Source organism: Oncorhynchus mykiss, unplaced genomic scaffold (assembly GCF_013265735.2).
Source record: "Oncorhynchus mykiss isolate Arlee unplaced genomic scaffold, USDA_OmykA_1.1 un_scaffold_364, whole genome shotgun sequence".
NCBI lineage: Eukaryota > Metazoa > Chordata > Actinopteri > Salmoniformes > Salmonidae > Oncorhynchus > Oncorhynchus mykiss.
The window spans coordinates 41,492-69,365 of record NW_023493812.1 but is presented as its reverse complement, the minus strand read 5'-3'; the positions used below and the strand labels follow the sequence as shown (position 1 = coordinate 69,365).

General features: G+C 40.5%; 29 non-coding genes across 29 annotated transcripts; all 29 read left to right on the top strand.

The window, feature by feature from the left end:
- Nucleotides 1–402: 402 nt before the first annotated feature.
- Nucleotides 403–475, top strand: trnav-aac. The gene has a single exon. It is a non-coding gene; the product is annotated as a tRNA-Val (tRNA).
- Nucleotides 476–604: 129 nt separating this feature from the next.
- trnav-cac lies at nucleotides 605–677 on the top strand. Its single transcript has one exon. It is a non-coding gene; the product is annotated as a tRNA-Val (tRNA).
- An 898-nt stretch (nucleotides 678–1,575) lies between these two features.
- trnav-aac lies at nucleotides 1,576–1,648 on the top strand. Its single transcript has one exon. It is a non-coding gene; the product is annotated as a tRNA-Val (tRNA).
- Nucleotides 1,649–1,777: 129 nt separating this feature from the next.
- On the top strand, nucleotides 1,778–1,850 carry trnav-cac. The gene has a single exon. It is a non-coding gene; the product is annotated as a tRNA-Val (tRNA).
- A 1,232-nt stretch (nucleotides 1,851–3,082) lies between these two features.
- On the top strand, nucleotides 3,083–3,156 carry trnav-aac. The gene has a single exon. It is a non-coding gene; the product is annotated as a tRNA-Val (tRNA).
- Nucleotides 3,157–3,285: 129 nt separating this feature from the next.
- trnav-cac lies at nucleotides 3,286–3,358 on the top strand. Its single transcript has one exon. It is a non-coding gene; the product is annotated as a tRNA-Val (tRNA).
- Nucleotides 3,359–5,214: 1,856 nt separating this feature from the next.
- On the top strand, nucleotides 5,215–5,287 carry trnav-aac. The gene has a single exon. It is a non-coding gene; the product is annotated as a tRNA-Val (tRNA).
- Nucleotides 5,288–5,416: 129 nt separating this feature from the next.
- Nucleotides 5,417–5,489, top strand: trnav-cac. The gene has a single exon. It is a non-coding gene; the product is annotated as a tRNA-Val (tRNA).
- Nucleotides 5,490–6,590: 1,101 nt separating this feature from the next.
- On the top strand, nucleotides 6,591–6,663 carry trnav-cac. The gene has a single exon. It is a non-coding gene; the product is annotated as a tRNA-Val (tRNA).
- Nucleotides 6,664–7,896: 1,233 nt separating this feature from the next.
- trnav-aac lies at nucleotides 7,897–7,969 on the top strand. The gene has a single exon. It is a non-coding gene; the product is annotated as a tRNA-Val (tRNA).
- Nucleotides 7,970–8,098: 129 nt separating this feature from the next.
- Nucleotides 8,099–8,171, top strand: trnav-cac. The gene has a single exon. It is a non-coding gene; the product is annotated as a tRNA-Val (tRNA).
- Nucleotides 8,172–9,404: 1,233 nt separating this feature from the next.
- Nucleotides 9,405–9,477, top strand: trnav-aac. The gene has a single exon. It is a non-coding gene; the product is annotated as a tRNA-Val (tRNA).
- Nucleotides 9,478–9,606: 129 nt separating this feature from the next.
- trnav-cac lies at nucleotides 9,607–9,679 on the top strand. The gene has a single exon. It is a non-coding gene; the product is annotated as a tRNA-Val (tRNA).
- Nucleotides 9,680–10,577: 898 nt separating this feature from the next.
- On the top strand, nucleotides 10,578–10,650 carry trnav-aac. Its single transcript has one exon. It is a non-coding gene; the product is annotated as a tRNA-Val (tRNA).
- Nucleotides 10,651–10,779: 129 nt separating this feature from the next.
- trnav-cac lies at nucleotides 10,780–10,852 on the top strand. Its single transcript has one exon. It is a non-coding gene; the product is annotated as a tRNA-Val (tRNA).
- Nucleotides 10,853–12,161: 1,309 nt separating this feature from the next.
- On the top strand, nucleotides 12,162–12,234 carry trnav-cac. Its single transcript has one exon. It is a non-coding gene; the product is annotated as a tRNA-Val (tRNA).
- An 898-nt stretch (nucleotides 12,235–13,132) lies between these two features.
- trnav-aac lies at nucleotides 13,133–13,205 on the top strand. Its single transcript has one exon. It is a non-coding gene; the product is annotated as a tRNA-Val (tRNA).
- Nucleotides 13,206–13,334: 129 nt separating this feature from the next.
- trnav-cac lies at nucleotides 13,335–13,407 on the top strand. Its single transcript has one exon. It is a non-coding gene; the product is annotated as a tRNA-Val (tRNA).
- Nucleotides 13,408–14,640: 1,233 nt separating this feature from the next.
- On the top strand, nucleotides 14,641–14,713 carry trnav-aac. Its single transcript has one exon. It is a non-coding gene; the product is annotated as a tRNA-Val (tRNA).
- A 1,409-nt stretch (nucleotides 14,714–16,122) lies between these two features.
- Nucleotides 16,123–16,195, top strand: trnav-aac. The gene has a single exon. It is a non-coding gene; the product is annotated as a tRNA-Val (tRNA).
- Nucleotides 16,196–16,324: 129 nt separating this feature from the next.
- Nucleotides 16,325–16,397, top strand: trnav-cac. The gene has a single exon. It is a non-coding gene; the product is annotated as a tRNA-Val (tRNA).
- An 898-nt stretch (nucleotides 16,398–17,295) lies between these two features.
- Nucleotides 17,296–17,368, top strand: trnav-aac. The gene has a single exon. It is a non-coding gene; the product is annotated as a tRNA-Val (tRNA).
- Nucleotides 17,369–18,802: 1,434 nt separating this feature from the next.
- On the top strand, nucleotides 18,803–18,875 carry trnav-aac. Its single transcript has one exon. It is a non-coding gene; the product is annotated as a tRNA-Val (tRNA).
- Nucleotides 18,876–21,715: 2,840 nt separating this feature from the next.
- trnav-aac lies at nucleotides 21,716–21,790 on the top strand. Its single transcript has one exon. It is a non-coding gene; the product is annotated as a tRNA-Val (tRNA).
- Nucleotides 21,791–23,147: 1,357 nt separating this feature from the next.
- Nucleotides 23,148–23,222, top strand: trnav-aac. The gene has a single exon. It is a non-coding gene; the product is annotated as a tRNA-Val (tRNA).
- Nucleotides 23,223–24,579: 1,357 nt separating this feature from the next.
- On the top strand, nucleotides 24,580–24,652 carry trnav-aac. The gene has a single exon. It is a non-coding gene; the product is annotated as a tRNA-Val (tRNA).
- A 1,409-nt stretch (nucleotides 24,653–26,061) lies between these two features.
- trnav-aac lies at nucleotides 26,062–26,134 on the top strand. The gene has a single exon. It is a non-coding gene; the product is annotated as a tRNA-Val (tRNA).
- Nucleotides 26,135–27,493: 1,359 nt separating this feature from the next.
- trnav-aac lies at nucleotides 27,494–27,566 on the top strand. The gene has a single exon. It is a non-coding gene; the product is annotated as a tRNA-Val (tRNA).
- A 129-nt stretch (nucleotides 27,567–27,695) lies between these two features.
- Nucleotides 27,696–27,768, top strand: trnav-cac. The gene has a single exon. It is a non-coding gene; the product is annotated as a tRNA-Val (tRNA).
- The last annotated feature ends 106 nt before the right edge of the window (nucleotides 27,769–27,874 follow it).

Below are 27,874 nucleotides of genomic sequence, written 5' to 3'. Positions count from 1 at the left end.
TTATTAATGAAAAAAATATTTTAAAAATACCTTATTTACATACATTTTCAGACCCTTTGCTATGAGGCTGGAAATTGAGCTCAGGTCCATCCTGTTTCCATTGATCATCCTTGAGATGTTTCTTCAACTTGATTGGAGTCCACCTGTGGTAAATTCAAATGATTGGTCATTTCTGCAGCATTGAAGGTACCCAAGAACACAGTGGCTTCCATCACTCTTAAATGGAAGAAGTTTTGAACCACCAAGCCTCTTCCAAGAGCCGATGCACATAATAATTCCCGGCTTCTCAAGCCTTATTGTTTAATTAATTGACTAAGTAATTTCTGATATCATTAGGTTCTGAGAGCGATAAATGTCCCACCCAGCCAAAGTCAGCCACACCCTTAGTTTTCCACTCATTGGGTTTCCGTAGTGTAGAGGTTATCACGTACGCCTAACACGCGAAAGGTCCCCGGTTCGAGACCGGGCGGAAACACATTTTAACAAATTGGTCCTTCGCACTTCTCAGTATTTGCTATTCAGACTTTAGTTTCAGTAGTGTATTGGTTATCACGTTCGCCTCACACGCGAAAGTCAGTGACACCCTTAGTTTTCCAATCATTCGGTTTCCGTAGTGTAGTGGTTATCACGTTCGCCTCACACGCGAAAGGTCCCCGGTTCGAAACCGGGCGGAAACATTTTGTAATATTCAATATTTCCCAATGCCCAGAGGCTAGCATTTGGTTTGAAACAGTTGAGGTTTGTCTAAACCTTGCTGTCTACCTCTCCGACCTGTGGATCAATGTTGCCGTTTTTTTGGGGACCTCCACCATGAGATCTGTATGAATGTGACCAGACTGACAGCTTCTCTGAGCCAGGCAAATTCATTTATCAGGGTCATTGTAATGGATATATCCAAAGAAATGGCAATATAATCCAAGGTAAAACAAACAAAAATGTAGATCGTTTTCTGTCATTTCAGCTGCTTGATGTGATTGTGTGATAGATTTAGTTGGCTGGCTAGCAAAGGAAAAGAAGCTAGCCAGCATAGGTACAGTGCATTCGGAAAGTTTTCAGACCCCTTACATTTTTCCACATTTTGTTACGTTACAGCCTTATACTAAAATGGATGAAATAAAATAAAATCTATCTACACACAATACCACATAATGACAAAGCGATAACATATCGTTTTTATTAATGAAAAAAATATTTTAAAAATACCTTATTTACATACATTTTCAGACCCTTTGCTATGAGGCTGGAAATTGAGCTCAGGTCCATCCTGTTTCCATTGATCATCCTTGAGATGTTTCTTCAACTTGATTGGAGTCCACCTGTGGTAAATTCAAATGATTGGTCATTTCTGCAGCATTGAAGGTACCCAAGAACACAGTGGCTTCCATCACTCTTAAATGGAAGAAGTTTTGAACCACCAAGCCTCTTCCAAGAGCCGCTGCACACAATAATTCCCGGCTTCTCAAGCCTTATTGTTTAATTAATTGACTAAGTAATTTCTGATTTCATTAGATTCTGAGAGCGATAAATGTCCCACCCAGCCAAAGTCAGCCACACCCTTAGTACTCCACTCATTGGGTTTCCGTAGTGTAGTGGTTATCACGTTCGCCTAACACGCGAAAGATCCCCGGTTCGAGACCGGACGGAAACACATTTTAACAAATTGGTCCTTCGCACTTCTCAGTATTTGCTATTCAGACTTTAGTTTCAGTAGTGTATTGGTTATCACGTTCGCCTCACACGCGAAAGTCAGTCACACCCTTAGTTTTCCAAAAGTTCGGTTTCCGTAGTGTAGTGGTTATCACGTTTGCCTCACACGCGAAAGGTCCCCGGTTCGAATCCGGGCGGAAACATTTTGTAATATTCAATATTTCCCAATGCCAAAAGGCTAGCATTTGGTTTGAAACTGTTGAGGTTTGTCTAAACCTTGCTGTCTACCTCTCCGACCTGTGGATCAATGTTGCCGTTTTTTTGGGGACCTCCACCATGTGATCTGTATGAATGTGACCAGACTGACAGCTTCTCTGAGCCAGGCAAATTCATTTATCAGGGTCATTGTAATGGATATATCCAAAGAAATGGCAATATAATCCAAGGTAAAACAAACAAAAATGTAGATCGTTTTCTGTCATTTCAGCTGCTTGATGTGATTGTGTGATAGATTTAGTTGGCTGGCTAGCAAAGGAAAAGAAGCTAGCCTGCATAGGTACAGTGCATTCAGAAAGTTTTCAGACCCCTTACTTTTTTCCACATTTTGTTACGTTACAGCCTTATACTAAAATGGATGAAATAAAATAAAATCTATCCACACACAATACCACATAATGACAAAGCGATAGCATATAGTTTTTATTAATGAAAAAAATATTTTAAAAATACCTTATTTACATACATTTTCAGACCCTTTGCTATGAGGCTGGAAATTGAGCTCAGGTCCATCCTGTTTCCATTGATCATCCTTGAGATGTTTCTTCAACTTGATTGGAGTCCACCTGTGGTAAATTCAAATGATTGGTCATTTCTGCAGCATTGAAGGTACCCAAGAACACAGTGGCTTCCATCACTCTTAAATAGAAGAAGTTTGGAACCACCAAGCCTCTTCCAAGTTCCGGCTGCACACGATAATTCCCGGCTTCTCATGTCTACCTCACATAATATCCCAAATTGAGTTCCACAGAAAGAGCCATAATACCCATTAAATATTTTAAAAATACCTTATTTACGTACGTTTTCAGACCCTTTGCTATGAGGCTGGAAATTGAGCTCAGGTCCATCCTGTTTCCATTGATCATCCTTGAGATGTTTCTTCAACTTGATTGGAGTCCACCTGTGGTAAATTCAAATGATTGGTCATTTCTGCAGCATTGAAGGTACCCAAGAACACAGTGGCTTCCATCACTCTTAAATGGAATAAGTTTTGAACCACCAAGCCTCTTCCAAGAGCCGCTGCACACAATAATTCCCGGCTTCTCAAGCCTTATTGTTTAATTAATTGACTAAGTAATTTCTGATTTCATTAGGTTCTGAGAGCGATAAATGTCCCACCCAGCCAAAGTCAGCCACACCCTTAGTACTCCACTCAATGGGTTTCCGTAGTGTAGTGGTTATCACGTTCGCCTAACACGCGAAAGGTCCCCGGTTCGAGACCGGGCGGAATCACATTTTAACAAATTGGTCCTTCGCACTTCTCAGTATTTGCTATTCAGACTTTAGTTTCAGTAGTGTATTGGTTATCACGTTCGCCTCACACGCGAAAGTCAGTGACACCCTTAGTTTTCCAATCATTCGGTTTCCGTAGTGTAGTGGTTATCACGTTCGCCTCACACGCGAAAGGTCCCCGGTTCGAAACCGGGCGGAAACATTTTGTAATATTCAATATTTCCCAATGCCCAGAGGTTAGCATTTGGTTTGAAACAGTTGAGGTTTGTCTAAACCTTGCTGTCTACCTCTCCGACCTGTGGATCAATGTTGCCGTTTTTTGGGGGACCTCCACCATGAGATCTGTATGAATGTGACCAGACTGACAGCTTCTCTGAGCCAGGCAAATTCATTTATCAGGGTCATTGTAATGGATATATCCAAAGAAATGGCAATATAATCCAAGGTAAAACAAACAAAAATGTAGATTGTTTTCTGTCATTTCAGTTGCTTGATGTGATTGTGTGATAGATTTAGTTGGCTGGCTAGCAAAGGAAAAGAAGCTAGCCTGCATAGGTACAGTGCATTCGGAAAGTTTTCAGACCCCTTACTTTTTTCCACATTTTGTTACGTTACAGCCTTATACTAAAATGGATGAAATAAAATAAAATCTATCTACACACAATACCACATAATGACAAAGCGATAACATATAGTTTTTATTAATGAAAAAAATATTTTAAAAATACCTTATTTACATACATTTTCAGACCCTTTGCTATGAGGCTGGAAATTGAGCTCAGGTCCATCCTGTTTCCATTGATCATCCTTGAGATGTTTCTTCAACTTGATTGGAGTCCACCTGTGGTAAATTCAAATGATTGGTCATTTCTGCAGCATTGAAGGTACCCAAGAACACAGTGGCTTCCATCACTCTTAAATGGAAGAAGTTTGGAACCACCAAGCCTCTTCCAAGTTCCGGCTGCACACGATAATTCCCGGCTTCTCATGTCTACCTCACATAATATCCCAAATTGAGTTCCACAGAAAGAGCCATAATACCCATTAAATATTTTAAAAATACCTTATTTACGTAAGTTTTCAGACCCTTTGCTATGAGGCTGGAAATTGAGCTCAGGTCCATCCTGTTTCCATTGATCATCCTTGAGATGTTTCTTCAACTTGATTGGAGTCCACCTGTGGTAAATTCAAATGATTGGTCATTTCTGCAGCATTGAAGGTACCCAAGAACACAGTGGCTTCCATCACTCTTAAATGGAAGAAGTTTTGAACCACCAAGCCTCTTCCAAGAGCCGCTGCACACAATAATTCCCGGCTTCTCAAGCCTTATTGTTTAATTAATTGACTAAGTAATTTCTGATTTCATTAGGTTCTGAGAGCGATAAATGGCAATATAATCCAAGGTAAAACAAACAAAAATGTAGATCGTTTTCTGTCATTTCAGCTGCTTGATGTGATTGTGTGATAGATTTAGTTGGCTGGCTAGCAAAGGAAAAGAAGCTAGCCAGCATAGGTACAGTGCATTCGGAAAGTTTTCAGACCCCTTACATTTTTCCACATTTTGTTACGTTACAGCCTTATACTAAAATGGATGAAATAAAATAAAATCTATCTACACACAATACCACATAATGACAAAGCGATAACATATCGTTTTTATTAATGAAAAAAATATTTTAAAAATACCTTATTTACATACATTTTCAGACCCTTTGCTATGAGGCTGGAAATTGAGCTCAGGTCCATCCTGTTTCCATTGATCATCCTTGAGATGTTTCTTCAACTTGATTGGAGTCCACCTGTGGTAAATTCAAATGATTGGTCATTTCTGCAGCATTGAAGGTACCCAAGAACACAGTGGCTTCCATCACTCTTAAATGGAAGAAGTTTTGAACCACCAAGCCTCTTCCAAGAGCCGCTGCACACAATAATTCCCAGCTTCTCAAGCCTTATTGTTTAATTAATTGACTAAGTAATTTCTGATATCATTAGGTTCTGAGAGCGATAAATGTCCCACCCAGCCAAAGTCAGCCACACCCTTAGTTTTCCACTCATTGGGTTTCCGTAGTGTAGAGGTTATCACGTTCGCCTAACACGCGAAAGGTCCCCGGTTCGAGACCAGGCGGAAACACATTTTAACAAATTGGTCCTTCGCACTTCTCAGTATTTGCTATTCAGACTTTAGTTTCAGTAGTGTATTGGTTATCACGTTCGCCACACACGCGAAAGTCAGTCACACCCTTAGTCTTCCAATCTTTCGGTTTCCGTAGTGTAGTGGTTATCACGTTCGCCTCACAAGCGAAAGGTCTCTGGTTCGAAACCGGGCGGAAACATTTTGTAATATTCAATATCTCCCAATGCCCAGAGGCTAGCATTGGGTTTGAAACAGTTGAGGTTTGTCTAAACCTTGCTGTCTACCTCTCCGACCTGTGGATCAATGTTGCCGTTTTTTTGGGGACCTCCACCATGCGATCTGTATGAATGTGACCAGACTGACAGCTTCTCTGAGCCAGGCAAATTCATTTATCAGGGTCATTGTAATGGATATATCCAAAGAAATGGCAATATAATCCAAGGTAAAACAAACAAAAATGTAGATTGTTTTCTGTCATTTCAGTTGCTTGATGTGATTGTGTGATAGATTTAGTTGGCTGGCTAGCAAAGGAAAAGAAGCTAGCCTGCATAGGTACAGTGCATTCGGAAAGTTTTCAGACCCCTTACTTTTTTCCACATTTTGTTACGTTACAGCCTTATACTAAAATGGATGAAATAAAATAAAAATCTATCTACACACAATACCACACAATGACAAAGCGATAACATATAGTTTTTATTAATGAAAAAAATATTTTAAAAATACCTTATTTACATACATTTTCAGACCCTTTGCTATGAGGCTGGAAATTGAGCTCAGGTCCATCCTGTTTCCATTGATCATCCTTGAGATGTTTCTTCAACTTGATTGGAGTCCACCTGTGGTAAATTCAAATGATTGGTCATTTCTGCAGCATTGAAGGTACCCAAGAACACAGTGGCTTCCATCACTCTTAAATGGAAGAAGTTTTGAACCACCAAGCCTCTTCCAAGAGCCGCTGCACATAATAATTCCCGGCTTCTCAAGCCTTATTGTTTAATTAATTGACTAAGTAATTTCTGATATCATTAGGTTCTGAGAGCGATAAATGTCCCACCCAGCCAAAGTCAGCCACACCCTTAGTTTTCCACTCATTGGGTTTCCGTAGTGTAGAGGTTATCACGTACGCCTAACACGCGAAAGGTCACCGGTTCGAGACCGGGCGGAAACACATTTTAACAAATTGGTCCTTCTCACTTCTCAGTATTTGCTATTCAGACTTTAGTTTCAGTAGTGTATTGGTTATCACGTTCGCCACACACGCGAAAGTCAGTCACACCCTTAGTCTTCCAATCTTTCGGTTTCCGTAGTGTAGTGGTTATCACGTTCGCCTCACAAGCGAAAGGTCTCTGGTTCGAAACCGGGCGGAAACATTTTGTAATATTCAATATCTCCCAATGCCCAGAGGCTAGCATTGGGTTTGAAACAGTTGAGGTTTGTCTAAACCTTGCTGTCTACCTCTCCGACCTGTGGATCAATGTTGCCGTTTTTTGGGGGACCTCCACCATGCGATCTGTATGAATGTGACCAGACTGACAGCTTCTCTGAGCCAGGCAAATTCATTTATCAGGGTCATTGTAATGGATATATCCAAAGAAATGGCAATATAATCCAAGGTAAAACAAACAAAAATGTAGATCGTTTTCTGTCATTTCAGCTGCTTGATGTGATTGTGTGATAGATTTAGTTGGCTGGCTAGCAAAGGAAAAGAAGCTAGCCTGCATAGGTACAGTGCATTCAGAAAGTTTTCAGACCCCTTACTTTTTTCCACATTTTGTTACGTTACAGCCTTATACTAAAATGGATGAAATAAAATAAAATCTATCCACACACAATACCACATAATGACAAAGCGATAGCATATAGTTTTTATTAATGAAAAAAATATTTTAAAAATACCTTATTTACATACATTTTCAGACTCTTTGCTATGAGGCTGGAAATTGAGCTCAGGTCCATCCTGTTTCCATTGATCATCCTTGAGATGTTTCTTCAACTTGATTGGAGTCCACCTGTGGTAAATTCAAATGATTGGTCATTTCTGCAGCATTGAAGGTACCCAAGAACACAGTGGCTTCCATCACTCTTAAATAGAAGAAGTTTGGAACCACCAAGCCTCTTCCAAGTTCCGGCTGCACACGATAATTCCCGGCTTCTCATGTCTACCTCACATAATATCCCAAATTGAGTTCCACAGAAAGAGCCATAATACCCATTAAATATTTTAAAAATACCTTATTTACGTACGTTTTCAGACCCTTTGCTATGAGGCTGGAAATTGAGCTCAGGTCCATCCTGTTTCCATTGATCATCCTTGAGATGTTTCTTCAACTTGATTGGAGTCCACCTGTGGTAAATTCAAATGATTGGTCATTTCTGCAGCATTGAAGGTACCCAAGAACACAGTGGCTTCCATCACTCTTAAATGGAATAAGTTTTGAACCACCAAGCCTCTTCCAAGAGCCGCTGCACACAATAATTCCCGGCTTCTCAAGCCTTATTGTTTAATTAATTGACTAAGTAATTTCTGATTTCATTAGGTTCTGAGAGCGATAAATGTCCCACCCAGCCAAAGTCAGCCACACCCTTAGTACTCCACTCAATGGGTTTCCGTAGTGTAGTGGTTATCACGTTCGCCTAACACGCGAAAGGTCCCCGGTTCGAGACCGGGCGGAAACACATTTTAACAAATTGGTCCTTCGCACTTCTCAGTATTTGCTATTCAGACTTTAGTTTCAGTAGTGTATTGGTTATCACGTTCGCCTCACACGCGAAAGTCAGTGACACCCTTAGTTTTCCAATCATTCGGTTTCCGTAGTGTAGTGGTTATCACGTTCGCCTCACACGCGAAAGGTCCCCGGTTCGAAACCGGGCGGAAACATTTTGTAATATTCAATATTTCCCAATGCCCAGAGGCTAGCATTTGGTTTGAAACAGTTGAGGTTTGTCTAAACCTTGCTGTCTACCTCTCCGACCTGTGGATCAATGTTGCCGTTTTTTTGGGGACCTCCACCATGAGATCTGTATGAATGTGACCAGACTGACAGCTTCTCTGAGCCAGGCAAATTCATTTATCAGGGTCATTGTAATGGATATATCCAAAGAAATGGCAATATAATCCAAGGTAAAACAAACAAAAATGTAGATTGTTTTCTGTCATTTCAGTTGCTTGATGTGATTGTGTGATAGATTTAGTTGGCTGGCTAGCAAAGGAAAAGAAGCTAGCCTGCATAGGTACAGTGCATTCGGAAAGTTTTCAGACCCCTTACTTTTTTCCACATTTTGTTACGTTACAGCCTTATACTAAAATGGATGAAATAAAATAAAATCTATCTACACACAATACCACATAATGACAAAGCGATAACATATAGTTTTTATTAATGAAAAAAATATTTTAAAAATACCTTATTTACATACATTTTCAGACCCTTTGCTATGAGGCTGGAAATTGAGCTCAGGTCCATCCTGTTTCCATTGATCATCCTTGAGATGTTTCTTCAACTTGATTGGAGTCCACCTGTGGTAAATTCAAATGATTGGTCATTTCTGCAGCATTGAAGGTACCCAAGAACACAGTGGCTTCCAACTCTCTTAAATGGAAGAAGTTTGGAACCACCAAGCCTCTTCCAAGTTCCGGCTGCACACGATAATTCCCGGCTTCTCATGTCTACCTCACATAATATCCCAAATTGAGTTCCACAGAAAGAGCCATAATACCCATTAAATATTTTAAAAATACCTTATTTACGTAAGTTTTCAGACCCTTTGCTATGAGGCTGGAAATTGAGCTCAGGTCCATCCTGTTTCCATTGATCATCCTTGAGATGTTTCTTCAACTTGATTGGAGTCCACCTGTGGTAAATTCAAATGATTGGTCATTTCTGCAGCATTGAAGGTACCCAAGAACACAGTGGCTTCCATCACTCTTAAATGGAAGAAGTTTTGAACCACCAAGCCTCTTCCAAGAGCCGCTGCACACAATAATTCCCGGCTTCTCAAGCCTTATTGTTTAATTAATTGACTAAGTAATTTCTGATTTCATTAGGTTCTGAGAGCGATAAATGTCCCACCCAGCCAAAGTCAGCCACACCCTAAGTACTCCACTCATTGGGTTTCCGTAGTGAAGTGGTTATCACGTTCGCCTAACACGCGAAAGGTCCCTGGTTCGAGACCGGGCGGAAACACATTTTAACAAATTGGTCCTTCGCACTTCTCAGTATTTGCTATTCAGACTTTAGTTTCAGTAGTGTATTGGTTATCACGTTCGCCTCACACGCGAAAGTCAGTGACACCCTTAGTTTTCCAATCATTAGGTTTCCGTAGTGTAGTGGTTATCACGTTCGCCTCACACGCGAAAGGTCCCCGGTTCGAAACCGGGCGGAAACATTTTGTAATATTCAATACTTCCCAATGCCCAGAGGCTAGCATTTGGTTTGAAACAGTTGAGGTTTGTCTAAACCTTGCTGTCTACCTCTCCGACCTGTGGATCAATGTTGCCGTTTTTTTGGGGACCTCCACCATGAGATCTGTATGAATGTGACCAGACTGACAGCTTCTCTGAGCCAGGCAAATTCATTTATCAGGGTCATTGTAATGGATATATCCAAAGAAATGGCAATATAATCCAAGGTAAAACAAATAAAAATGTAGATCGTTTTCTGTCATTTCAGCTGCTTGATGTGATTGTGTGATAGATTTAGTTGGCTGGCTAGCAAAGGAAAAGAAGCTAGCCAGCATAGGTACAGTGCATTCGGAAAGTTTTCAGACCCCTTACTTTTTTCCACATTTTGTTACGTTACAGCCTTATACTAAAATGGATGAAATAAAATAAAATCTATCTACACACAATACCACATAATGACAAAGCGATAACATATCGTTTTTATTAATGAAAAAAATATTTTAAAAATACCTTATTTACATACATTTTCAGACCCTTTGCTATGAGGCTGGAAATTGAGCTCAGGTCCATCCTGTTTCCATTGATCATCCTTGAGATGTTTCTTCAACTTGATTGGAGTCCACCTGTGGTAAATTCAAATGATTGGTCATTTCTGCAGCATTGAAGGTACCCAAGAACACAGTGGCTTCCATCACTCTTAAATGGAAGAAGTTTTGAACCACCAAGCCTCTTCCAAGAGCCGCTGCACACAATAATTCCCGGCTTCTCAAGCCTTATTGTTTAATTAATTGACTAAGTAATTTCTGATTTCATTAGATTCTGAGAGCGATAAATGTCCCACCCAGCCAAAGTCAGCCACACCCTTAGTACTCCACTCATTGGGTTTCCGTAGTGTAGTGGTTATCACGTTCGCCTAACACGAGAAAGATCCCCGGTTCGAGACCGGGCGGAAACACATTTTAACAAATTGGTCCTTCGCACTTCTCAGTATTTGCTACTCAGACTTTAGTTTCAGTAGTGTATTGGTTATCACGTTCGCCTCACACGCGAAAGTCAGTCACACCCTTAGTTTTCCAAAAGTTCGGTTTCCGTAGTGTAGTGGTTATCACGTTTGCCTCACACGCGAAAGGTCCCCGGTTCGAATCCGGGCGGAAACATTTTGTAATATTCAATATTTCCCAATGCCAAAAGGCTAGCATTTGGTTTGAAACTGTTGAGGTTTGTCTAAACCTTGCTGTCTACCTCTCCGACCTGTGGATCAATGTTGCCGTTTTTTTGGGGACCTCCACCATGTGATCTGTATGAATGTGACCAGACTGACAGCTTCTCTGAGCCAGGCAAATTCATTTATCAGGGTCATTGTAATGGATATATCCAAAGAAATGGCAATATAATCCAAGGTAAAACAAACAAAAATGTAGATCGTTTTCTGTCATTTCAGCTGCTTGATGTGATTGTGTGATAGATTTAGTTGGCTGGCTAGCAAAGGAAAAGAAGCTAGCCTGCATAGGTACAGTGCATTCAGAAAGTTTTCAGACCCCTTACTTTTTTCCACATTTTGTTACGTTACAGCCTTATACTAAAATGGATGAAATAAAATAAAATCTATCCACACACAATACCACATAATGACAAAGCGATAGCATATAGTTTTTATTAATGAAAAAAATATTTTAAAAATACCTTATTTACATACATTTTCAGACCCTTTGCTATGAGGCTGGAAATTGAGCTCAGGTCCATCCTGTTTCCATTGATCATCCTTGAGATGTTTCTTCAACTTGATTGGAGTCCACCTGTGGTAAATTCAAATGATTGGTCATTTCTGCAGCATTGAAGGTACCCAAGAACACAGTGGCTTCCATCACTCTTAAATAGAAGAAGTTTGGAACCACCAAGCCTCTTCCAAGTTCCGGCTGCACACGATAATTCCCGGCTTCTCATGTCTACCTCACATAATATCCCAAATTGAGTTCCACAGAAAGAGCCATAATACCCATTAAATATTTTAAAAATACCTTATTTACGTACGTTTTCAGACCCTTTGCTATGAGGCTGGAAATTGAGCTCAGGTCCATCCTGTTTCCATTGATCATCCTTGAGATGTTTCTTCAACTTGATTGGAGTCCACCTGTGGTAAATTCAAATGATTGGTCATTTCTGCAGCATTGAAGGTACCCAAGAACACAGTGGCTTCCATCACTCTTAAATGGAATAAGTTTTGAACCACCAAGCCTCTTCCAAGAGCCGCTGCACACAATAATTCCCGGCTTCTCAAGCCTTATTGTTTAATTAATTGACTAAGTAATTTCTGATTTCATTAGGTTCTGAGAGCGATAAATGTCCCACCCAGCCAAAGTCAGCCACACCCTTAGTACTCCACTCAATGGGTTTCCGTAGTGTATTGGTTATCACGTTCGCCTCACACGCGAAAGTCAGTGACACCCTTAGTTTTCCAATCATTCGGTTTCCGTAGTGTAGTGGTTATCACGTTCGCCTCACACGCGAAAGGTCCCCGGTTCGAAACCGGGCGGAAACATTTTGTAATATTCAATATTTCCCAATGCCCAGAGGCTAGCATTTGGTTTGAAACAGTTGAGGTTTGTCTAAACCTTGCTGTCTACCTCTCCGACCTGTGGATCAATGTTGCCGTTTTTTTGGGGACCTCCACCATGAGATCTGTATGAATGTGACCAGACTGACAGCTTCTCTGAGCCAGGCAAATTCATTTATCAGGGTCATTGTAATGGATATATCCAAAGAAATGGCAATATAATCCAAGGTAAAACAAACAAAAATGTAGATCGTTTTCTGTCATTTCAGCTGCTTGATGTGATTGTGTGATAGATTTAGTTGGCTGGCTAGCAAAGGAAAAGAAGCTAGCCAGCATAGGTACAGTGCATTCGGAAAGTTTTCAGACCCCTTACATTTTTCCACATTTTGTTACGTTACAGCCTTATACTAAAATGGATGAAATAAAATAAAATCTATCTACACACAATACCACATAATGACAAAGCGATAACATATCGTTTTTATTAATGAAAAAAATATTTTAAAAATACCTTATTTACATACATTTTCAGACCCTTTGCTATGAGGCTGGAAATTGAGCTCAGGTCCATCCTGTTTCCATTGATCATCCTTGAGATGTTTCTTCAACTTGATTGGAGTCCACCTGTGGTAAATTCAAATGATTGGTCATTTCTGCAGCATTGAAGGTACCCAAGAACACAGTGGCTTCCATCACTCTTAAATGGAATAAGTTTTGAACCACCAAGCCTCTTCCAAGAGCCGCTGCACACAATAATTCCCGGCTTCTCAAGCCTTATTGTTTAATTAATTGACTAAGTAATTTCTGATTTCATTAGGTTCTGAGAGCGATAAATGTCCCACCCAGCCAAAGTCAGCCACACCCTTAGTACTCCACTCAATGGGTTTCCGTAGTGTAGTGGTTATCACATTCGCCTAACACGCGAAAGGTCCCCGGTTCGAGACCGGGCGGAAACACATTTTAACAAATTGGTCATTCGCACTTCTCAGTATTTGCTATTCAGACTTTAGTTTCAGTAGTGTATTGGTTATCACGTTCGCCTCACACGCGAAAGTCAGTCACACCCTTAGTTTTCCAATCATTCGGTTTCCGTAGTGTAGTGGTTATCACGTTCGCCTCACACGCGAAAGGTCCCAGGTTCGAAACCGGGCGGAAACATTTTGTAATATTCAATATTTCCCAATCCCCAGAGGCTAGCATTTGGTTTGAAACAGTTGAGGTTTGTCTAAACCTTGCTGTCTACCTCTCCGACCTGTGGATCAATGTTGTCGTTTTTTTGGGGACCTCCACCATGCGATCTGTATGAATGTGACCAGACTGACAGCTTCTCTGAGCCAGGCAAATTCATTTATCAGGGTCATTGTAATGGATATATCCAAAGAAATGGCAATATAATCCAAGGTAAAACAAACAAAAATGTAGATCGTTTTCTGTCATTTCAGCTGCTTGATGTGATTGTGTGATAGATTTAGTTGGCTGGCTAGCAAAGGAAAAGAAGCTAGCCTGCATAGGTACAGTGCATTCGGAAAGTTTTCAGACCCCTTACTTTTTTCCACATTTTGTTACGTTACAGCCTTATACTAAAATGGATGAAATAAAATAAAATCTATCTACACACAATACCACATAATGACAAAGCGATAACATATAGTTTTTATTAATGAAAAAAATATTTTAAAAATACCTTATTTACATACATTTTCAGACCCTTTGCTATGAGGCTGGAAATTGAGCTCAGGTCCATCCTGTTTCCATTGATCATCCTTGAGATGTTTCTTCAACTTGATTGGAGTCCACCTGTGGTAAATTCAAATGATTGGTCATTTCTGCAGCATTGAAGGTACCCAAGAACACAGTGGCTTCCATCACTCTTAAATAGAAGAAGTTTGGAACCACCAAGCCTCTTCCAAGTTCCGGCTGCACACGATAATTCCCGGCTTCTCATGTCTACCTCACATAATATCCCAAATTGAGTACCACAGAAAGAGCCATAATACCCATTAAATATTTTAAAAATACCTTATTTACGTACGTTTTCAGACCCTTTGCTATGTGGCTGGAAATTGAGCTCAGGTCCATCCTGTTTCCATTGATCATCCTTGAGATGTTTCTTCAACTTGATTGGAGTCCACCTGTGGTAAATTCAAATGATTGGTCATTTCTGCAGCATTGAAGGTACCCAAGAACACAGTGGCTTCCATCACTCTTAAATGGAAGAAGTTTTGAACCACCAAGCCTCTTCCAAGAGCCGCTGCACACAATGATTCCCGGCTTCTCAAGCCTTATTGTTTAATTAATTGACTAAGTAATTTCTGATTTCATTAGGTTCTGAGAGCGATAAATGTCCCACCCAGCCAAAGTCAGCCACACCCTTAGTACTCCACTCAATGGGTTTCCGTAGTGTAGTGGTTATCACGTTCGCCTAACACGCGAAAGGTCCCCGGTTTGAGACCGGGCGGAAACACATTTTAACAAATTGGTCCTTCGCACCTTCGCGTATTTGCTATTCAGGCTTTAGTTTCAGTAGTGTATTGATTATCAAGTTCGCCTCACACGCGAAAGTCAGTCACACCCTTAGTTTTCCAATCATTCGGTTTCCGTAGTGTAGTGGTTATCCCAGGTTCGAAACCGGGCGGAAACATTTTGTAATATTCAATATTTCCCAATGCCCAGAGGCTAGCATTTGGTTTGAAACAGTTGAGGTTTGTCTAAACCTTGCTGTCTACCTCTCCGACCTGTGGATCAATGTTGCCGTTTTTTTGGGGACCTCCACCATGCGATCTGTATGAATGTGACCAGACTGACAGCTTCTCTGAGCCAGGCAAATTCATTTATCAGGGTCATTGTAATGGATATATCCAAAGAAATGGCAATATAATCCAAGGTAAAACAAACAAAAATGTAGATTGTTTTCTGTCATTTCAGCTGCTTGATGTGATTGTGTGATAGATTTAGTTGGCTGGCTAGCAAAGGAAAAGAAGCTAGTCTGCAAAGGTACAGTGCATTCGGAAAGTTTTCAGACCCCTTACTTTTTTCCACATTTTGTTACGTTACAGCCTTATACTAAAATTGATTAAATAAAATAAAATCTATCTACACACAATCCCACATAATGACAAAGCGATAACATATAGTTTTTATTAATGAAAAAATATTTTAAAAATACCTTATTTACATACATTTTCAGACCCTTTGCTATGAGGTTGGAAAATGAGCTCAGGTCCATCCTGTTTCCATTGATCATCCTTGAGATGTTTCTTCAACTTGATTGGAGTCCACCTGTGGTAAATTCAAATGATTGGTCATTTCTGCAGCATTGAAGGTACCCAAGAACACAGTGGCTTCCATCACTCTTAAATAGAAGAAGTTTGGAACCACCAAGCCTCTTCCAAGTTCCGGCTGCACACGATAATTCCCGGCTTCTCATGTCTACCTCACATAATATCCCAAATTGAGTTCCACAGAAAGAGCCATAATACCCATTAAATATTTTAAAAATACCTTATTTACGTACGTTTTCAGACCCTTTGCTATGAGGCTGGAAATTGAGCTCAGGTCCATCCTGTTTCCATTGATCATCCTTGAGATGTTTCTTCAACTTGATTGGAGTCCACCTGTGGTAAATTCAAATGATTGGTCATTTCTGCAGCATTGAAGGTACCCAAGAACACAGTGGCTTCCATCACTCTTAAATGGAATAAGTTTTGAACCACCAAGCCTCTTCCAAGAGCCGCTGCACACAATAATTCCCGGCTTCTCAAGCCTTATTGTTTAATTAATTGACTAAGTAATTTCTGATTTCATTAGGTTCTGAGAGCGATAAATGTCCCACCCAGCCAAAGTCAGCCACACCCTTAGTACTCCACTCAATGGGTTTCCGTAGTGTAGTGGTTATCACGTTCGCCTAACACGCGAAAGGTCCCCGGTTCGAGACCGGGCGGAAACACATTTTAACAAATTGGTCCTTCGCACTTCTCAGTATTTGCTATTCAGACTTTAGTTTCAGTAGTGTATTGGTTATCACGTTCGCCTCACACGCGAAAGTCAGTGACACCCTTAGTTTTCCAATCATTCGGTTTCCGTAGTGTAGTGGTTATCACGTTTGCCTCACACGCAAAAGGTCCCCGGTTCGAAACCGGGCGGAAACATTTTGTAATATTCAATATTTCCCAATGCCCAGAGGCTAGCATTTGGTTTGAAACAGTTGAGGTTTGTCTAAACCTTGCTGTCTACCTCTCCGACCTGTGGATCAATGTTGCCGTTTTTTTGGGGACCTCCACCATGAGATCTGTATGAATGTGACCAGACTGACAGCTTCTCTGAGCCAGGCAAATTCATTTATCAGGGTCATTGTAATGGATATATCCAAAGAAATGGCAATATAATCCAAGGTAAAACAAACAAAAATGTAGATCGTTTTCTGTCATTTCAGCTGCTTGATGTGATTGTGTGATAGATTTAGTTGGCTGGCTAGCAAAGGAAAAGAAGCTAGCCAGCATAGGTACAGTGCATTCGGAAAGTTTTCAGACCCCTTACATTTTTCCACATTTTGTTACGTTACAGCCTTATACTAAAATGGATGAAATAAAATAAAATCTATCTACACACAATACCACATAATGACAAAGCGATAACATATCGTTTTTATTAATGAAAAAAATATTTTAAAAATACCTTATTTACATACATTTTCAGACCCTTTGCTATGAGGCTGGAAATTGAGCTCAGGTCCATCCTGTTTCCATTGATCATCCTTGAGATGTTTCTTCAACTTGATTGGAGTCCACCTGTGGTAAATTCAAATGATTGGTCATTTCTGCAGCATTGAAGGTACCCAAGAACACAGTGGCTTCCATCACTCTTAAATGGAAGAAGTTTTGAACCACCAAGCCTCTTCCAAGAGCCGCTGCACACAATAATTCCCGGCTTCTCAAGCCTTATTGTTTAATTAATTGACTAAGTAATTTCTGATTTCATTAGGTTCTGAGAGCGATAAATGTCCCACCCAGCCAAAGTCAGCCACACCCTTAGTACTCCACTCAATGGGTTTCCGTAGTGTAGTGGTTATCACGTTCGCCTAACACGCGAAAGGTCCCCGGTTCGAGACCGGGCGGAAACACATTTTAACAAATTGGTCATTCGCACTTCTCAGTATTTGCTATTCAGACTTTAGTTTCAGTAGTGTATTGGTTATCACGTTCGCCTCACACGCGAAAGTCAGTCACACCCTTAGTTTTCCAATCATTCGGTTTCCGTAGTGTAGTGGTTATCACGTTCGCCTCACACGCGAAAGGTCCAGGTTCGAAACCGGGCGGAAACATTTTGTAATATTCAATATTTCCCAATCCCCAGAGGCTAGCATTTGGTTTGAAACAGTTGAGGTTTGTCTAAACCTTGCTGTCTACCTCTCCGACCTGTGGATCAATGTTGTCGTTTTTTTGGGGACCTCCACCATGCGATCTGTATGAATGTGACCAGACTGACAGCTTCTCTGAGCCAGGCAAATTCATTTATCAGGGTCATTGTAATGGATATATCCAAAGAAATGGCAATATAATCCAAGGTAAAACAAACAAAAATGTAGATCGTTTTCTGTCATTTCAGCTGCTTGATGTGATTGTGTGATAGATTTAGTTGGCTGGCTAGCAAAGGAAAAGAAGCTAGCCTGCATAGGTACAGTGCATTCGGAAAGTTTTCAGACCCCTTACTTTTTTCCACATTTTGTTACGTTACAGCCTTATACTAAAATGGATGAAATAAAATAAAATCTATCTACACACAATACCACATAATGACAAAGCGATAACATATAGTTTTTATTAATGAAAAAAATATTTTAAAAATACCTTATTTACATACATTTTCAGACCCTTTGCTATGAGGCTGGAAATTGAGCTCAGGTCCATCCTGTTTCCATTGATCATCCTTGAGATGTTTCTTCAACTTGATTGGAGTCCACCTGTGGTAAATTCAAATGATTGGTCATTTCTGCAGCATTGAAGGTACCCAAGAACACAGTGGCTTCCATCACTCTTAAATAGAAGAAGTTTGGAACCACCAAGCCTCTTCCAAGTTCCGGCTGCACACGATAATTCCCGGCTTCTCATGTCTACCTCACATAATATCCCAAATTGAGTACCACAGAAAGAGCCATAATACCCATTAAATATTTTAAAAATACCTTATTTACGTACGTTTTCAGACCCTTTGCTATGTGGCTGGAAATTGAGCTCAGGTCCATCCTGTTTCCATTGATCATCCTTGAGATGTTTCTTCAACTTGATTGGAGTCCACCTGTGGTAAATTCAAATGATTGGTCATTTCTGCAGCATTGAAGGTACCCAAGAACACAGTGGCTTCCATCACTCTTAAATGGAAGAAGTTTTGAACCACCAAGCCTCTTCCAAGAGCCGCTGCACACAATGATTCCCGGCTTCTCAAGCCTTATTGTTTAATTAATTGACTAAGTAATTTCTGATTTCATTAGGTTCTGAGAGCGATAAATGTCCCACCCAGCCAAAGTCAGCCACACCCTTAGTACTCCACTCAATGGGTTTCCGTAGTGTAGTGGTTATCACGTTCGCCTAACACGCGAAAGGTCCCCGGTTTGAGACCGGGCGGAAACACATTTTAACAAATTGGTCCTTCGCACCTTCGCGTATTTGCTATTCAGGCTTTAGTTTCAGTAGTGTATTGATTATCACGTTCGCCTCACACGCGAAAGTCAGTCACACCCTTAGTTTTCCAATCATTCGGTTTCCGTAGTGTAGTGGTTATCCCAGGTTCGAAACCGGGCGGAAACATTTTGTAATATTCAATATTTCCCAATGCCCAGAGGCTAGCATTTGGTTTGAAACAGTTGAGGTTTGTCTAAACCTTGCTGTCTACCTCTCCGACCTGTGGATCAATGTTGCCGTTTTTTTGGGGACCTCCACCATGCGATCTGTATGAATGTGACCAGACTGACAGCTTCTCTGAGCCAGGCAAATTCATTTATCAGGGTCATTGTAATGGATATATCCAAAGAAATGGCAATATAATCCAAGGTAAAACAAACAAAAATGTAGATTGTTTTCTGTCATTTCAGCTGCTTGATGTGATTGTGTGATAGATTTAGTTGGCTGGCTAGCAAAGGAAAAGAAGCTAGTCTGCAAAGGTACAGTGCATTCGGAAAGTTTTCAGACCCCTTACTTTTTTCCACATTTTGTTACGTTACAGCCTTATACTAAAATTGATTAAATAAAATAAAATCTATCTACACACAATCCCACATAATGACAAAGCGATAACATATAGTTTTTATTAATGAAAAAATATTTTAAAAATACCTTATTTACATACATTTTCAGACCCTTTGCTATGAGGTTGGAAAATGAGCTCAGGTCCATCCTGTTTCCATTGATCATCCTTGAGATGTTTCTTCAACTTGATTGGAGTCCACCTGTGGTAAATTCAAATGATTGGTCATTTCTGCAGCATTGAAGGTACCCAAGAACAGAGTGGCTTCCATCACTCTTAAATAGAAGAAGTTTGGAACCACCAAGCCTCTTCCAAGTTCCGGCGGCACACGATAATTCCAGGCTTCTCATGTCTACCACACATAATATTCCAAATTTAGTACCACAGAAAGAGCCATAATACCCATTAAATATTTTAAAAATACCTTATTTACGTACGTTTTCAGACCCTTTGCTATGAGGCTGGAAATTGAGCTCAGGTCCATCCTGTTTCCATTGATCATCCTTGAGATGTTTCTTCAACTTGATTGGAGTCCACCTGTGGTAAATTCAAATGATTGGTCATTTCTGCAGCATTGAAGGTACCCAAGAACACAGTGGCTTCCATCACTCTTAAATGGAAGAAGTTTTGAACCACCAAGCCTCTTCCAAGAGCCGCTGCACACAATAATTCCCGGCTTCTCAAGCCTTATTGTTTAATTAATTGACTAAGTAATTTCTGATATCATTAGGTTCTGAGAGCGATAAATGTCCCACCCAGCCAAAGTCAGCCACACCCTTAGTATTCAACTCATTGGGTTTCAGTAGTGTAGTGGTTATCACGTTTGCCTAACACGCGAAAGGTCCCCGGTTCGAGACAGGGCGGAAACACATTTTTACAAATTGGTCCTTCGCACTTCTCAGTATTTGCTATTCAGACTTTAGTTTCAGTAGTGTAGTGGTTATCACGTTTGCCTCACACGCGAAAGGTCCCCGGTTCGAAACCGGGCGGAAACATTTGGTAATATTCAGTATTTCCCAATGCCCAGAGGCTAGCATTTGGTTTGAAACAGTTGAGGTTTGTCTAAACCTTGCTGTCTACCTCTCCGACCTGTGGATCAATGTTGCCGTTTTTTGGGGGACCTCCACCATGCGATCTGTATGAATGTGACCAGACTGACAGCTTCTCTGAGCCAGGCAAATTCATTTATCAGGGTCATTGTAATGGATATATCCAAAGAAATGGCAATATAATCCAAGGTAAAACAAACAAAAATGTAGATTGTTTTCTGTCATTTCAGCTGCTTGATGTGATTGTGTGATAGATTTAGTTGGCTGGCTAGCAAAGGAAAAGAAGCTAGCCTGCATAGGTACAGTGCATTCGGAAAGTTTTCAGACCCCTTACTTTTTTCCACATTTTGTTACGTTACAGCCTTATACTAAAATGGATAAAATAAAATAACATCTATCTACACACAATCCCACATAATGACAAAGCGATAACATATAGTTTTTATTAATGAAAAAATATTTTAAAAATACCTTATTTACATACATTTTCAGACCCTTTGCTATGAGGTTGGAAATTGAGCTCAGGTCCATCCTGTTTCCATTGATCATCCTTGAGATGTTTCTTCAACTTGATTGGAGTCCACCTGTGGTAAATTCAAATGATTGGTCATTTCTGCAGCATTGAAGGTACCCAAGAACAGAGTGGCTTCCATCACTCTTAAATAGAAGAAGTTTGGAACCACCAAGCCTCTTCCAAGTTCCGGCTGCACACGATAATTCCCGGCTTCTCATGTCTACCTCACATAATATCCCAAATTGAGTACCACAGAAAGAGCCATAATACCCATTAAATATTTTAAAAATACCTTATTTACGTACGTTTTCAGACCCTTTGCTATGAGGCTGGAAATTGAGCTCAGCTCCATCCTGTTTCCATTGATCATCCTTGAGATGTTTCTTCAACTTGATTGGAGTCCACCTGTGGTAAATTCAAATGATTGGTCATTTCTGCAGCAATGAAGGTACCCAAGAACACAGTGGCTTCCATCACTCTTAAATGGAAGAAGTTTTGAACCACCAAGCCTCTTCCAAGAGCCGCTGCACACAATAATTCCCGGCTTCTCAAGCCTTACTGTTTAATTAATTGACTAAGCAATTTCTGATTTCATTAGGTTCTGAGAGCGATAAATGTCCCACCCAGCCAAAGTCAGCCACACCCTTAGTACTCCACTCATTGGGTTTCCGTAGTGTAGTGGTTATCATGTTCGCCTAACACGCGAAAGGTCCCCGGTTCGAGACCGGGCGGAAAAACATTTGAACAAATTGGTCCTTCGCACTTCTCAGTATTTGCTATTCAGACTTTAGTTTCAGTAGTGTAGTGGTTGTCACGTTCGCTTCGCACGCGAAAGGTCCCCTGTTCGAAACCGGGCGGAAACATTTTGTAATATTCAATATTTCCCAATGCCCAGAGGCTAGCATTTGGTTTGAAACAGTTGAGGTTTGTCTAAACCTTGCTGTCTACCTCTCCGACCTGTGGATCAATGTTGCCGTTTTTTTGGGGACCTCCACCATGAGATCTGTATGAATGTGACCAGACTGACAGCTTCTCTGAGCCAGGCAAATTCATTTATCAGGGTCATTGTAATGGATATATCCAAAGAAATGGCAATATAATCCAAGGTAAAACAAACAAAAATGTAGATTGTTTTCTGTCATTTCAGCTGCTTGATGTGATTGTGTGATAGATTTAGTTGGCTGGCTAGCAAAGGAAAAGAAGCTAGCCTGCATAGGTACAGTGCATTCGGAAAGTTTTCAGACCCCTTACTTTTTTCCACATTTTGTTACGTTACAGCCTTATACTAAAATGGATAAAATAAAATAACATCTATCTACACACAATCCCACATAATGACAAAGCGATAACATATAGTTTTTATTAATGAAAAAATATTTTAAAAATACCTTATTTACATACATTTTCAGACCCTTTGCTATGAGGTTGGAAATTGAGCTCAGGTCCATCCTGTTTCCATTGATCATCCTTGAGATGTTTCTTCAACTTGATTGGAGTCCACCTGTGGTAAATTCAAATGATTGGTCATTTCTGCAGCATTGAAGGTACCCAAGAACAGAGTGGCTTCCATCACTCTTAAATAGAAGAAGTTTGGAACCACCAAGCCTCTTCCAAGTTCCGGCTGCACACGATAATTCCCGGCTTCTCATGTCTACCTCACATAATATCCCAAATTGAGTACCACAGAAAGAGCCATAATACCCATTAAATATTTTAAAAATACCTTATTTACGTACGTTTTCAGACCCTTTGCTATGAGGCTGGAAATTGAGCTCAGCTCCATCCTGTTTCCATTGATCATCCTTGAGATGTTTCTTCAACTTGATTGGAGTCCACCTGTGGTAAATTCAAATGATTGGTCATTTCTGCAGCAATTGAAGGTACCCAAGAACACAGTGGCTTCCATCACTCTTAAATGGAAGAAGTTTTGAACCACCAAGCCTCTTCCAAGAGCCGCTGCACACAATAATTCCCGGCTTCTCAAGCCTTACTGTTTAATTAATTGACTAAGCAATTTCTGATTTCATTAGGTTCTGAGAGCGATAAATGTCCCACCCAGCCAAAGTCAGCCACACCCTTAGTACTCCACTCATTGGGTTTCCGTAGTGTAGTGGTTATCATGTTCGCCTAACACGCGAAAGGTCCCCGGTTCGAGACCGGGCGGAAAAACATTTGAACAAATTGGTCCTTCGCACTTCTCAGTATTTGCTATTCAGACTTTAGTTTCAGTAGTGTAGTGGTTGTCACGTTCGCTTCGCACGCGAAAGGTCCCCTGTTCGAAACCGGGCGGAAACATTTTGTAATATTCAATATTTCCCAATGCCCAGAGGCTAGCATTTGGTTTGAAACAGTTGAGGTTTGTCTAAACCTTGCTGTCTACCTCTCCGACCTGTGGATCAATGTTGCCGTTTTTTTGGGGACCTCCACCATGAGATCTGTATGAATGTGACCAGACTGACAGCTTCTCTGAGCCAGGCAAATTCATTTATCAGGGTCATTGTAATGGATATATCCAAAGAAATTGCAATATAATCCAAGGTAAAACAAACAAAAATGTAGATTGTTTTCTGTCATTTCAGCTGCTTGATGTGATTGTGTGATAGATTTAGTTGGCTGGCTAGCAAAGGAAAAGAAGCTAGCCTGCATAGGTACAGTGCATTCGGAAAGTTTTCAGACCCCTTACTTTTTTCCACATTTTGTTACGTTACAGCCTTATACTAAAATGGATGAAATAAAATAAAATCTATCTACACACAATACCACATAATGACAAAGCGATAACATATAGTTTTTATTAATGAAAAAAATATTTTAAAAATACCTTATTTACATACATTTTCAGACCCTTTGCTATGAGGCTGGAAATTGAGCTCAGGTCCATCCTGTTTCCATTGATCATCCTTGAGATGTTTCTTCAACTTGATTGGAGTCCACCTGTGGTAAATTCAAATGATTGGTCATTTCTGCAGCATTGAAGGTACCCAAGAACACAGTGGCTTCCATCACTCTTAAATAGAAGAAGTTTGGAACCACCAAGCCTCTTCCAAGTTCCGGCTGCACACGATAATTCCCGGCTTCTCATGTCTACCTCACATAATATCCCAAATTGAGTACCACAGAAAGAGCCATAATACCCATTAAATATTTTAAAAATACCTTATTTACGTACGTTTTCAGACCCTTTGCTATGTGGCTGGAAATTGAGCTCAGGTCCATCCTGTTTCCATTGATCATCCTTGAGATGTTTCTTCAACTTGATTGGAGTCCACCTGTGGTAAATTCAAATGATTGGTCATTTCTGCAGCATTGAAGGTACCCAAGAACACAGTGGCTTCCATCACTCTTAAATGGAAGAAGTTTTGAACCACCAAGCCTCTTCCAAGAGCCGCTGCACACAATGATTCCCGGCTTCTCAAGCCTTATTGTTTAATTAATTGACTAAGTAATTTCTGATTTCATTAGGTTCTGAGAGCGATAAATGTCCCACCCAGCCAAAGTCAGCCACACCCTTAGTACTCCACTCAATGGGTTTCCGTAGTGTAGTGGTTATCACGTTCGCCTAACACGCGAAAGGTCCCCGGTTCGAGACCGGGCGGAAACACATTTTAACAAATTGGTCCTTCGCACCTTCGCGTATTTGCTATTCAGGCTTTAGTTTCAGTAGTGTATTGATTATCACGTTCGCCTCACACGCGAAAGTCAGTCACACCCTTAGTTTTCCAATCATTCGGTTTCCGTAGTGTAGTGGTTATCCCAGGTTCGAAACCGGGCGGAAACATTTTGTAATATTCAATATTTCCCAATGCCCAGAGGCTAGCATTTGGTTTGAAACAGTTGAGGTTTGTCTAAACCTTGCTGTCTACCTCTCCGACCTGTGGATCAATGTTGCCGTTTTTTTGGGGACCTCCACCATGCGATCTGTATGAATGTGACCAGACTGACAGCTTCTCTGAGCCAGGCAAATTCATTTATCAGGGTCATTGTAATGGATATATCCAAAGAAATGGCAATATAATCCAAGGTAAAACAAACAAAAATGTAGATTGTTTTCTGTCATTTCAGCTGCTTGATGTGATTGTGTGATAGATTTAGTTGGCTGGCTAGCAAAGGAAAAGAAGCTAGTCTGCAAAGGTACAGTGCATTCGGAAAGTTTTCAGACTCCTTACTTTTTTCCACATTTTGTTACGTTACAGCCTTATACTAAAATTGATTAAATAAAATAAAATCTATCTACACACAATCCCACATAATGACAAAGCGATAACATATAGTTTTTATTAATGAAAAAATATTTTAAAAATACCTTATTTACATACATTTTCAGACCCTTTGCTATGAGGTTGGAAAATGAGCTCAGGTCCATCCTGTTTCCATTGATCATCCTTGAGATGTTTCTTCAACTTGATTGGAGTCCACCTGTGGTAAATTCAAATGATTGGTCATTTCTGCAGCATTGAAGGTACCCAAGAACAGAGTGGCTTCCATCACTCTTAAATAGAAGAAGTTTGGAACCACCAAGCCTCTTCCAAGTTCCGGCGGCACACGATAATTCCAGGCTTCTCATGTCTACCACACATAATATTCCAAATTTAGTACCACAGAAAGAGCCATAATACCCATTAAATATTTTAAAAATACCTTATTTACGTACGTTTTCAGACCCTTTGCTATGAGGCTGGAAATTGAGCTCAGGTCCATCCTGTTTCCATTGATCATCCTTGAGATGTTTCTTCAACTTGATTGGAGTCCACCTGTGGTAAATTCAAATGATTGGTCATTTCTGCAGCATTGAAGGTACCCAAGAACACAGTGGCTTCCATCACTCTTAAATGGAAGAAGTTTTGAACCACCAAGCCTCTTCCAAGAGCCGCTGCACACAATAATTCCCGGCTTCTCAAGCCTTATTGTTTAATTAATTGACTAAGTAATTTCTGATATCATTAGGTTCTGAGAGCGATAAATGTCCCACCCAGCCAAAGTCAGCCACACCCTTAGTATTCAACTCATTGGGTTTCCGTAGTGTAGTGGTTATCACGTTTGCCTAACACGCGAAAGGTCCCCGGTTCGAGACTGGGCGGAAACACATTTTTACAAATTGGTCCTTCGCACTTCTCAGTATTTGCTATTCAGACTTTAGTTTCAGTAGTGTAGTGGTTATCACGTTTGCCTCACACGCGAAAGGTCCCCGGTTCGAAACCGGGCGGAAACATTTGGTAATATTCAGTATTTCCCAATGCCCAGAGGCTAGCATTTGGTTTGAAACAGTTGAGGTTTGTCTAAACCTTGCTGTCTACCTCTCCGACCTGTGGATCAATGTTGCCGTTTTTTGGGGGACCTCCACCATGCGATCTGTATGAATGTGACCAGACTGACAGCTTCTCTGAGCCAGGCAAATTCAGTTTATCAGGGTCATTGTAATGGATATATCCAAAGAAATGGCAATATAATCCAAGGTAAAACAAACAAAAATGTAGATTGTTTTCTGTCATTTCAGCTGCTTGATGTGATTGTGTGATAGATTTAGTTGGCTGGCTAGCAAAGGAAAAGAAGCTAGCCTGCATAGGTACAGTGCATTCGGAAAGTTTTCAGACCCCTTACTTTTTTCCACATTTTGTTACGTTACAGCCTTATACTAAAATGGATTAAATAAAATAACATCTATCTACACACAATCCCACATAATGACAAAGCGATAACATATAGTTTTTATTAATGAAAAAATATTTTAAAAATACCTTATTTACATACATTTTCAGACCCTTTGCTATGAGGTTGGAAATTGAGCTCAGGTCCATCCTGTTTCCATTGATCATCCTTGAGATGTTTCTTCAACTTGATTGGAGTCCACCTGTGGTAAATTCAAATGATTGGTCATTTCTGCAGCATTGAAGGTACCCAAGAACAGAGTGGCTTCCATCACTCTTAAATAGAAGAAGTTTGGAACCACCAAGCCTCTTCCAAGTTCCGGCTGCACACGATAATTCCCGGCTTCTCATGTCTACCTCACATAATATTCCAAATTGAGTACCACAGAAAGAGCCATAATACCCATTAAATATTTTAAAAATACCTTATTTACGTACGTTTTCAGACCCTTTGCTATGAGGCTGGAAATTGAGCTCAGGTCCATCCTGTTTCCATTGATCATCCTTGAGATGTTTCTTCAACTTGATTGGAGTCCACCTGTGGTAAATTCAAATGATTGGTCATTTCTGCAGCAATGAAGGTACCCAAGAACACAGTGGCTTCCATCACTCTTAAATGGAAGAAGTTTTGAACCACCAAGCCTCTTCCAAGAGCCGCTGCACACAATAATTCCCGGCTTCTCAAGCCTTACTGTTTAATTAATTGACTAAGCAATTTCTGATTTCATTAGGTTCTGAGAGCGATAAATGTCCCACCCAGCCAAAGTCAGCCACACCCTTAGTACTCCACTCATTGGGTTTCCGTAGTGTAGTGGTTATCACGTTCGCCTAACACGCGAAAGATCCCCGGTTCGAGACCGGGCGGAAACACATTTTAACAAATTGGTCCTTCGCACTTCTCAGTATTTGCTATTCAGACTTTAGTTTCAGTAGTGTATTGGTTATCACGTTCGCCTCACACGCGAAAGTCAGTCACACCCTTAGTTTTCCAAAAGTTCGGTTTCCGTAGTGTAGTGGTTATCACGTTTGCCTCACACGCGAAAGGTCCCCGGTTCGAATCCGGGCGGAAACATTTTGTAATATTCAATATTTCCCAATGCCAAGAGGCTAGCATTTGGTTTGAAACTGTTGAGGTTTGTCTAAACCTTGCTGTCTACCTCTCCGACCTGTGGATCAAT